This window comes from Phyllostomus hastatus, unplaced genomic scaffold (genome assembly GCF_019186645.2).
Source record: "Phyllostomus hastatus isolate PE091 unplaced genomic scaffold, TTU_PhHast_1.1 phas_contig_1162, whole genome shotgun sequence".
NCBI classification, from domain to species: domain Eukaryota; kingdom Metazoa; phylum Chordata; class Mammalia; order Chiroptera; family Phyllostomidae; genus Phyllostomus; species Phyllostomus hastatus.
Window position 1 is genome coordinate 7,880,525 of NW_025333537.1, and position 11,454 is coordinate 7,891,978.

Here is an 11,454-nt window from a genome sequence, read left to right on the forward strand (position 1 = left end):
AAAAAATTCTTTTTTCCCTCAGTGCCGCGTGGTTTTCTTTTTTTCTGCCTGTCTTCGGAGTCACTCCCCGTGAATGGGGATCCTTCTGTTCTGTAGCTCTTGCTAGCATAGAACAGACTCAGTGGGTGCAAAGACCCCCCCCCTTGTCTAAATGAGGCGTTCTTTCGGAAATGACCAGGTAGTGCAAGTGGCTGCCGTGTGTTTTGACAGGTGCACGGGGCACCATCTCCCTGGGCTTTGTGTGATAACGCCAGTCTCCCACAGACCTGCCCGGCAACACAGTAACCCTGCAGAAACAGTTGGTGAATGAAGGGGTGTGTGATGGTGCTGTGTTGGTCCGCAGCGCGTTGAAAATAAATAAATAAATTCTAGCTTCACTCTTGATGATGCCCCCATGCGATTCCAGGTGGCAAAAAATACATTAATTAAATTAAATTAAAAATTTTTAAAAACCCACCGGGCTGGTAAGATGCTTGTTACCTGCAAGGCCGTATAGGACAGGCATGTCCCCACACAGAGAGCAGGTAGATGGTGCCACTCTGCCATTCTGACACGTCAGTGACAGTATGTGCTGTCACGTACGTGAGTCAGCGTGACGGAAGGGGAGCTGCAGGGGGCCTGGGGCCCCTCCCTAAAGACCAGTCCCTCCCTCTTTGCCTCAGTTTCCCTCCTCACGAAAGGGATCGGAAAGGGTGCTCCCGACAGTCCCTTCCAACTCAGACACTGCGGTCGAAGGCGGTAAAACTAAGGGGGAGCGTGTCCTGCATTCGGGTCCCTGTCACCCCTGCGTGGGGTTGGGGGTCTTGCCCATGTCAGTGGTGGCATCGAGAAGAAGGGGGCAGAGAGATGGGGGAAGTGGACACCCAAGTGGGCCATGCTCACACGGAGAGCTCTCCTCTTCCGGTTTTCCTTCCCTGCGGGCTCCGCGGGGATAAGGCCCGGCGGCCCCGCTGCCTGCGTCTTGCCTTAACCGTGCCTTCGTCTGCATGCGGCAGATGCTGCTTGCTCATTGCGGAAACCTTAGACGTTTCAGACAGACAAAAGGAAGGAAACGAAATCACCCCAGGTCTCAAGCACTGGGGCGATGTAGCCGATGCATTTCCTTCCAGACCAATTTTATGTTTTGTTTTCATTTTCAAACAAGACACGGAGCATGCAGGTGCCTGTCACATGCCCGCAACTTCGGTCTGGAAGAAATGGGAGGGGAGAGACCTGCTCTCATGTCAGGGGACACTTGAGTGGCCCTAGATGGGAGTGGGGGGGGCGGATACGGTCTCGGAGGGTGGCTCCAGAACCCAGGTTTCATGAGGGATGCTCATGCCACGGTCATAGTCAGCACACGGGGCCAACTGCCCGTGGGCCCTCCCTCTGGGCATCACGAGGAACAGGGATCGGGAGCAGAAGTCACCTGGGAGGAGGGTGGTGGCCGCAGAGAGCAGGGCGCTGGGGCCCAGGAGGCCATCTAGCTGGTCATGCCATCACCTTTCTGAGCCTTGGTTTGCTCCTCTGTGGAATGGGCTCACAGAGGCCTTCTGTGCAGCGTGTAACCCGTGTCCAAGGGTCAGGAAATGTAGGTCCTGGGTTCGATCCCTGCCCCCATCCTCACCCAGGTGTGTGTACGGACATGCATCTATTTCCTTAAAGGATGACAAGGGAAGAGAGGGGGACCCTGGTCCAAATCAGCTCCAATTCACCCCCACTCCTGTGAGCTCATGTCAGCCTCCCAGGTGCCTAGAGGGCCCAGGGACTCAGGGAGGAGATGTCCCGCCCACCTGGCCCGGGGCAGCTGTCAGTCACGACATCCAGCGCAGATAGGGAGGAAGGCGGTTCCTAAGGAAGGCAGAGTGGGGAAGGGGAAGCAGGGGGAAGGGATCTTAGTTCCTGGACGCCCACAGCCTTTTCTCAGAGTGTGATGGGGGGGGGGGAGGCTTGTTGAACACGCACACCCCCGGGACCCACAGCCCACAGCTGGACCTGCCCTCTGGCGTGGTGCCCGGGGGCTTCCCATTGGACGAGCTTCCCCAGGTGACGCCCATGCCCCCAAACTGGCAGGCCCACTGCCCCAGTCTGGTCCCGAGTCTAGTTCAGCCCTCACAGCGCCCCTTCAGGACGAGTGTTGTTATTCCCATCTTGCAGATGAGGAGACGGAGGCCCAAGAGGGGAAGGGAGCTCCCTGGGGTGTCGCAGCGCGGGGGGAGGGGCGGAGCCAGGTTTAAAATCAAGACCATCTGTTTCCAGGACCTGCACTGTCCCGGGACCCAGGACAGAGCCCGGCACTGGCTAGGCCTCTTTCTGGGTCTACTCACTACATGGGTGGGTGGATGGATGGATGGAAGGAAGGAACGCTCTCCAGCTGCCATGGAAAGAGCCTGGTTAAGAAAGGGTCCAGCCCTGGCTGGGGTAGCTCAGGGGATTGAGCGCGGGCTGCGAACCAAGGTGTCGCAGGTTCGATCCCCAGTCAGGGCACATGCCTGGGTTGCAGGCCATGACCCCCAGCAACCGCACATTGACGTTTCTCTCTCTCTCTCTTTCTCTCTCCCTTCCTTCTCTAAAAATAAATAAATAAAATCTTTAAAAAAGCATATCAGAAATATGCTTGCATAGTTATAAAGGCTGATATAATAACGTTTAAAAAAAGAAAGAAAGGGCCCCATGAATGCTAATTCTTCCTGTCAGCGCCCTCACTGGACTTTGTTTAATCCGCCTTCCTGGGTTACACGGAGCTAGCCGGAAGCGCGAAGAGCCTCACCAAAACTGCCAAGGTCAAAGGCAGAAGGACTTCCGCTCCCCCACGCCTGCCCGCCCTTGTTTCTTTCCCTCCCCCTCCCTCCCCATCCCTTTCCTCCCCCATGCATGTATCGGTTCGTCTCTATCTCTTCATCACCGGTACTTATTACCAGTGAAAAATAAAAGATTTCCGAGAGAAAAAAAAAAAGCTTCGAAGCATGCAGGTGAGGAGGCGATCCAGCCGCTGGCTCCGACCTCCAGCTCCGGGGAGGAGGGGGCGTTGCCTGCCCCACGCTGCCCCTAGGCTGGAATTGTGACCGAAGCCGGATGGTTGGGCCACAGGCATCCTGCACCCCCAGCCCTGGCCATGCGCGCGGCCCCCGACCCCACTCCCGTCCTCCTGTCCCGAAATAAGCACCCCACCGAGCCTGAGAGCTGACCCACTGGGCTCAGGACTAATATTTAAAATGCAGAATGGCTGTGGAGGGCTCCCGCGCCCAAGCCTTGTCGAGCAGTAAAAAGATATAAACAGAATAAATTACCTCTCCAGCTCGGATTATGAGAGTACCCATCTCCTGACCAGAATTTTAAGTCCTGCCTCCCGCGCAGCCCTGCGCGCGGCTGATTTATGGAAACCCGGGCGCTTCTCTGCATATTTCTTGTGCGCGGCCGAGTGACCGAGTTTACCCTTCCTATGCCATTAGCGTTATTAACACCTGGGCAACCGATCATTGCAAATGGGCCATTTCTGTGATGGACGGGGACCTCTCCTGCCGCTTCTCTCGGGCCGAGCCGCGCCTGGCCTCCGCTCTGTGCATTTGGTGCGAGGGCCCGGGACCACCTCTGCTTCCCCCGGCCTCTGCCCGTGGGTCCCTGGGGGCTTTGGCAGGAAATCCCTCCGCCGAGCAGACGCCCGTGGCTCTCCGGCGCGCACACGGAAAAGGACGGCTTTGCCCCTATGTTTTGTTCTTCGGCGAGTGTTCCAGATGGAAGGCGGTGGCCCCATTGGCCAGGGAAAGAAACTGAGTCTCAGGGAAGGCAAGAGGCTGGTCTCAGGGGCCACAGAGGGTTTTCACCGCGGAGCTGGGGCCAGAATTCGACCTTCTAGCCCCTCGGTACTCTAACGTGCGGTGCGTGGACCCGCAGCGGCCGCCGCCACCGCAGCACCGGGGAGCTGGGCAGAAACACTCGCGCAGGCCCAGCCCAGAACTTCCGAACCAGAACGCGCACGATCCCCGGGGATCGCGGGCACACTTGGTTTTTGAAGTGTTGGTTTAGAAACACGCCCAGATTCCCCACCGTCCCTTTTTTCACCGAAGGAAAACCTTACGGTGTACATTCTCTTGGCTCAGAAGTAGCAGGAAACCCACCCCCCCCCCCAAGTCAAACTGAAGGAAGCAGCAGCAGCAGCAGCAGCCGGCCGAGCTCGTGATGCCGGCCTGGGCAGCCGCCACGCTGTGTCCGCCTCCCCCTCCATCGTAACGTCTCGGCCCACGGCGGTCTCTGTCCCCACTCACTCCCAAGCTGTGAGCCTCCGCTCTGCCGTCTACAAAAAGGACACAAGAATATCGAGTGGCAAGGGTCATTGTAAGGGCTAAACAAGGTCCCATGCAAGCATGTCACAGTTTAGGCACAGGGCCTGGCGAGGAGCAGGCTGTGGAGTAATCAACACCGAATGAAATTAATAATAATAATAATAATAATAATAATAATATAGTAATGATAGCAATGGCTCTGGACTGGATGCCGTAATAATGACTGCTATCATTATCCGCTTTTCTTCTTTAAATCATTTTTGTTTTGTTTTTAAGTTTTTACTTATTTATTTACTTATTTTTTTATAGAGAGGGGAAGGGGAGGAGAAGAGAGGGAGAGAATCATAAATGTAATGTGTGGTTACCCCCCACGTCCCCCCCACTGGGGGCCCGGCCCCCAACCCAGGCACGTGCCCTGACTGGGAATCAAACCGGCAACCCTTTGGTTCACAGGCCTGCACTCAATCCACTGAGCTACACCAGCCAGGAGTAAATTGTTTTTTTAAAACTAGGACAGACTTCCCAGCCTGCTGAGACAGAAATGCAGCTCATTGCTTCCGAGAACGTACAATCAAAAGTCCACACTGTCCACTGGGAGTGTGCACGGCCTGTGAAGAGAGGGAGGGGATCTGGCCCGAGCAGGAGCTCAAGGCCTAACGGGGGCTACTTGGCCAATCAGTTTAAAAACAAATGCACCGTCAACAAACGAGGGAATAAACAAGGTGCGGTACGTCTAGGCGGTGGAGTACTATGCAGCCCCGAAAGGGGACGAAAGGCTGCTACTTGCTGAGATGAAGATGGCCATCGAAACACGACCCAAAGTGGAAGAACCCAGTCACAAGAAGACCGCATGTCGTGTGATTCCATGTACGGAATACATGAAACGTCCAGAACAGGCAAGTCCAGAGAGACGGCAAGCAGACTGGTGGTGGCTGGGGCCAGGAGAAGGGAGCATGGAGGGTCCTGCTTAATGGGGACGGTCTCCTTCTGGGGCGATGAGGACGGATTGGAACTGGACGGAGGAGACAGCTGCATAACATCATCGATGTGCTGAATGCCTCTGACTTGTTCACTTTAAGTTGACTAATTGTGTTATGCTTCACCTGGCTAAAATAAATGTGAATTTTAAAAAAAGAAATGCAATTTTATTGTAATCAGGGACCTCCAGGACTCTCAAACCTAGCTTTAAAAAAATCCCTGATTTGTCTAATGGGGTGTTAATGCAGAGGTTTGGCTACAGCAACCCCAGCGCTCTCCGACCCCCACCCCGGCAGATATTGCTGGAGAAGGGAGGGGCTCATCCTGCACACTTTGGTGGGGTCCCCCAAGGCAAAGTCTGTATTGCTGTGAGGTCCTGCAAAGCCATTATTTAATCAAGGCAGGGACTCCTGCCGTGTGGGGCAGGGGGACCCCCGGGGCGGAGGGCTGGGTAACGTCACAGGTGCCAGATTCCCCAGGAGGAAGCCACCCTCTTCAGCTCTCTCTTCCAGCCCTTCTGATCGTGTTAGGAAGAGTCTCTCGTGCTTGCGCACCTTAAATGCCCCTCTGGCCCTCGGAGCGCAAACATACCCCGGGCAGGCTTGCAGACTGGGCCTAGCAGAGGCTGGCTACGGTGGAACGACGTCATTTTGTTTTCGTTCTTGTGCTACAGTTATCGCTACACTTATTATCCAGCTCTGGGAAGCGATACTGTCTCTCCATGTAGTGTGGCGATAACATTTTCTTTCTCAAAAGCCGTTAAGTCTTCAAGAAACGTACGAATTAGGTCAGAGTAAAGATGGCTCATGAAGCTGGCACAACCCAAGGTGGCGATGAGTTTGGGGGTGATATTTCGGGAACGTGTGTGCCCGACAAGCCCCCGCCAGGGTACACCAGAGACTTCTCAGTGCTGGACACGCAACCTCACGAGAGTTTCCGTTTGGGACTGCCTTGGCTGTGGCTATGCTGTGTGACTGTGACTAGGTGACTCACCCTCTCTGGGCCTCGGCCTCCGCAGCTGAAAAATGGGAGCCGGGGGGTGGGGAGGAGCAGACTGGAAACCCTGCAGCCGAGTTGTACAGACCTCCACCTGACTTTGTGCATCTTCATTCACTCATTCAGCAAATATTGGTTGAAGGTCCAGTGTGTGCTGGGCACTCCTCTGGGCTCTGGGTTACAGATGCGAATAGACCTGATTGGATGCCAGCCCTCACAGGGGTGACACATTCCTGGGGGGACAGTAACGGGGGGGGGGGACAGTCAGCATGTTCCGTGAATGGCAGGGAAGGAGGGCGATGAGACAGAGAGTCCCCAGGCGTTGACAGCGACACTCGGCCAGGCCAGGCGAGGATGAGGCAGGTGTGCGGCACTCGCCTTGGGTGCACCCCGGAAGGGGAAAGGAGCACATAAAAAACTCAGCGATCAAGATTAATAGCACTTTAATATAATACTGTGGAAAATCAAAATTAATGCAGAATCCTCTACAGTGAACAAGATGACAACTTTTTTTAATTATTCCTTTTTTTAATTTTATTTATTTATTTTTAGAGAGGGAAGGGAGGGAGAAAGAGAGAGAAACATCAATGTGTGGTTGCTGGGGGCTGTGGCCTGCAACCCAGGCATGTACCCTAACTGGGAATCGAACCTGTGACACTTTGGTTCGCAGCCCGCGCTCAATCCACTGAGCTACGCCAGCCAGGGCTGACAACTTTATTTTTAAAGACAGAGTCTGACAGGCCTAGGGTCCAGGGAAGGGTAAGACATCAGGGTCGGGTGAGAGCTCACCTTTCTTTAAAGTGTCAGCATGCTATTCATCACGCACTGCTTCTGCATTCGTTTTCATTAAAAAATATTTCATTACAGTATTATTTACTTTGATTTCTGCGTTACTGGGCACCCCTCACCTTTGGCTCCCAAGGCCAGTGCCTCTGCCGCCTGCCCGTAGACCCGGCCCTGAGAGGCAGACCCTGAGCCAGGGGGAGCTCTTTGGAGGAGCCAACATGTAGCCGAGGCCTGGAGAGGAGACGCTGCAGGCTCTGCTGAGATGTGGGGCAACAGTGTGCCAGGCGAAGGGAACAGCCCGCACAATGGCCCTGAGGCGAAATCAAGCCTCGTGAGTTCTGGGAGGGGCAGGAGGCTGGTGTGGCCTCAGTTCGGGGAGTCTGGGCTGGAGCTGAAGCCCGAAAGGCAGGCAGAAGCCAGATGACGCAGGGCCCTGGAGGCCAAGGTGAGGGGCATGGGAGGGTTTAAGCGGGGGATGGGAGGGGAGGATCTATCTTAGGCTTGTTCAAGGTTACCCTGGCTGCCGAGTGACAAACAGATTGGGGGTGACGGGGTGTGGGGGGTCCCCTAGACTGGCAACAAGCAGGCCAGGGGGAGGCGGCTGGGCACCCAAGCAAGGGACATGCCTGGCTGGTGTCCTGTGAGTTTGCTAGTGTCTGTCTGTCCCCTGGAAGCCTTCAAGGGGTGCTTTTATCCCTCTTTGCACAGGAGAGGAGACCAAGGCCCCAAAAGGTGAACTCACCTGCTCGGTGTTCCAGCTTCTAGAAAGTAGCAGGGGTGGGGTTTGAACTCAGGTCTTCACATACCCAGCCGGGCCCATTTTCTGCCCACCTGCCTCCGATGAAAGGGTTACTTAGATCATGTAACTTCAGGCGAGCCTCAGTGTCCCTCATCTGGAAAATGGGGTGAACTGTAGCCCTGGAGCCTGGGAGTCAAGGAAGCTAATGACGCCAAGCACAGGCCAAGCGCTCTGCAACCGCCACCTTCCAGGGAAGAGAGGGGGCCCTTTCCCACCCACCTCTCCTCCTGCTGATTGTCCCCTGCAAAGAGAAACTTGGGTATTTGTTCTGCAAACATTTATTTTATTCTTTAGGGTTTTTGTGGGTTTGTTTTTTTTTTTGGAAGGGGGAGGACTGGTGAAGGTAATCAGTTTTCAGCCTTAAGATAAAAAATCGCAGCAAAGGGTCGACTTGACTCTTGATAATTAATGGGGCGGCTTGTAATAGGATTCTCCTGCCCCTGGTGCTCCCGGGAAACACCTTTTTACATAAGATATTGCCCACGCCGGAGTGGCAGCGGGGTGATTTATGGGGTTCCTGGCTCCAGAAAAACCTCTCCTGGGGTCGCCCAGCCCGTGGAATTTATCAGGGAGTCTGGAAGCAAGGCGAGGAGCCCGCCCGTGACATTTTTAGTGGAGTTTAAAAAGGACAAACACTGGGGAAGGGAGAGGCCGGTGGGAAGGGGAGAGGAAGGGGAGGGTCCCGGTGGACTGGGTTTCCCTCTCATGGAGTCTGAGACGGGGATCTCGGCCGAGATCTCTTAAGGGGGGACGCAGGGCAGAGGGGGGTGAGTACTCGGAGCGGGGTTGTGGGGGGTGCAGTCTGGCCCCAGCCTGATGCCAGGGGGAGCTCTGGACTTTGGATGGCACCACGGAGCTGCTTTGCCTGGAGGGCGTAAGGGGGTCCGACTCTTACACCCTCATTTAATCACCAGCCGTTGGCTGTGGGCCAGTGCCGGCGTGCGGGGGAGGGGTAACGTCCCAGGCGTCTCTGGAAGTGGCGGCACCCACTGGCTCATCTCATTGGCCTCCGGCACTCCCGGCCGCTGGGGCTGGCTGCACCCACCTGCTAAAGGAGGTGTTGTCGAAGTGGGGACACCACGGCAGGGGCAAAGGTTTCTGGGGACAGGCGATTCAAATCAAGGCTGGGGGTTGGGGCTAAGGGAGGTGGGCGGGGGGGGATCGGACACCCCACTCCCCCAGCACTCCGCCTCATGCCCAGAAGAAAAGCCAAAGCCTTGACCACAGGGAGTCACCCTCTTTACTTCCCTGTTCATCTTCTACCGTCTCCCCCTCCCCCTCCCCCCACCCCCGCAGCCACGGGGCCTCCACAGACACTCTCACCTCAGGGCCTTTGCACATGCTGCTCCCGCTGCTCTTCCCCCACCAGCCCCGCAGAGCCTGCCCCTGCACCCCTCCAGCCCCAGCTCAGAGCTCACCTTTCCAAAAGGCCTTCTCTGACCACCCTTCCGCAACAGACCGAGAGATCGAGAGACTGAAGAATCAGACCAAGCACGAACCACAGGGACACTCTGGACCCTGATCCCTACAAACCAGCTCTAACAAGACCCCGGTGAGACCACCGGGGAAGAGCTGGACACAGATATTGGGGAGGAGATCGCCGCCAAGGGGCCACTTGTTCATTGTGACGAGGTGGGAATGGAATTGTGCTCACGTTACAAATGTTCCTCCTCGTCTGCTAGGGGCCCGCACTGACGCACCTTGCAGGTAAGACAACACGCCCCCCGGGTTCCCCAGCATGAGGGTCAGAGCCCTCTCTGCAGGTGTCAGGGTGTGTGCCATGCCCCGGGGGCTCTCACCCGGGCTGGGAGGGTGGAACAGCAGAGGCGTGACCCTGGTCCCCCTCCTCACGCCCCTGCCCTGTCTGGGCCAGCGCTGGGGTAAGGACGCCTCCTTCACCAGCCCGAGGCTGGACTCCAGGCCTCTGCGTCACCCTGGCTAACGGCCACAGTGCAGGGCTGGGTGGAGGGCAGGCGTCTGGAGGCTGGGCCGTCAGAGTCGGCCTGGTGAGGGGACAGGGGAAGCGTCGGCCCCTGGCACCCACAGGGGAGCAACGGAGCTCGCTTGGGGCCTCAGAACGGGCCCCGCTGGGGCGGAGAAGCCGGGCGTACCCCCTGCAGGTGTGCACACCTGGTGACCCGTACCCAGTGCTCCCCGCACAGCCCCGGGCCAGCACGGAGAAGCTGTGCTGCCAGGACCCTCCTGGCGGGCCCCCTGCTCGCCCACCGAGCAGTCCGAGAGGGCAGAGACAGAATGCTGAGGGCCCCGCGCCCTCACCGTCTCCCGTGCCCCCTCCCAGCGCCTGGCGTTCCTTGGGTGTCAACCAGGAAGGGCTGAGCTACGGATATGGGTGTGTGTTATCTGGATGGGGTTGATGGGCCCCTCCACTGCTTATCTCCAGCTCCCCGAGGTCAGGAGAGGAGCAAACAGCAGCTGACACATCTCCCAGGAGTGCAGCCGAGGGCGGAGGCCTGCCTGGGAGGCAGAACACCTGGAGGGCCATGAGCTCTGCCCCTCACCTGGAGGTGCGTGGGGTTGGGGAGACCGCTGCTGGCTGAGGCAATCCCGGAAGGCTTCAGGGAGGAGGCCGCCCTACACTGGGCCTTGAAGGATGTGTAAGAGTTGGGATCGGACGGGGCATGGCAGGCAGGGGACACAGCTTAAGCAAAGCAAAGCAGGGGTGAGAGCAGTAGGGGTAGGTACACAAGCCTCAGATGTACACATAGTAGGGCTCCGGTCCAGCTGGGTAACTGGGATTTATTTTTATTTTTTATTTTTTAAAGATTTTATTTATTTATTTTTAGAAAGGGAAGGAAGGGAGAGAGAGAGAAACATCAATGTGCAGTTGCTGGGGGTCATGGCCTGCAACCCAGGCATGTGCCCTGACTGGGAATCGAACCTGCGACACTTTGGTTCGCAGGCCGCGCTCAATCCACTGAGCTACGCCAGCCAGGGCGGTGACTGGGATTTAGAAGGTCAACGGCTCTGGGCCTCAGTTTCCTCACTGGCAAAAGTGAAGATGATAGTAGTGTCTACCACGTGGGTAATTGTGGGATTAAGGACGTGAGTGCTGCGGCCCACGGCACACAGTTAAAGGCTCTACCAATAAATACACGCTGGTTCCTCGCCCCCCGCCCCCTCGCCCCTCGTGGCTGGGGAGGCGCGCTCAGGGGTGGGAAGAGCTGACATTCCCTGCGAGACCGCACGCGCCGGGCCCACAGTGAGAGCCCACAGGCGGCCCACGCTGTGGGTCAGAACACCGAGGCGCCGGAGGAGACGCCGCCTGCTCGAGGTGGCCGGGCTGGGAAGGGGACACAGAGCTCAGGTTCGGCTCTGGCCAAGCCCGCCTCTGGGGCTGTCAGGGCCCCTCCTGCTGCAGGGAACTCACACGGCAGGGCTCCAAGGCAGCGGGGCTGGGCCTGGTGGCTGTGGGCGGGGCGCCCCTGGCCCGGGGTCTATGGTCAGATAGAGGGAGATGGAGACAAAGGCAGCGGGAGGAGCAGCAGCGGGGGTCCTGGCCACTCTCTGACCCTCTTCTGGAGGGAAAGGAAGGGGCACCTGGGGGAGGGCAGAGCCGGGGCCAAGGCAAGGAGGTGGGCAGTGGCAGGTGGGCTGCTTCCAGCACAGAGGTGC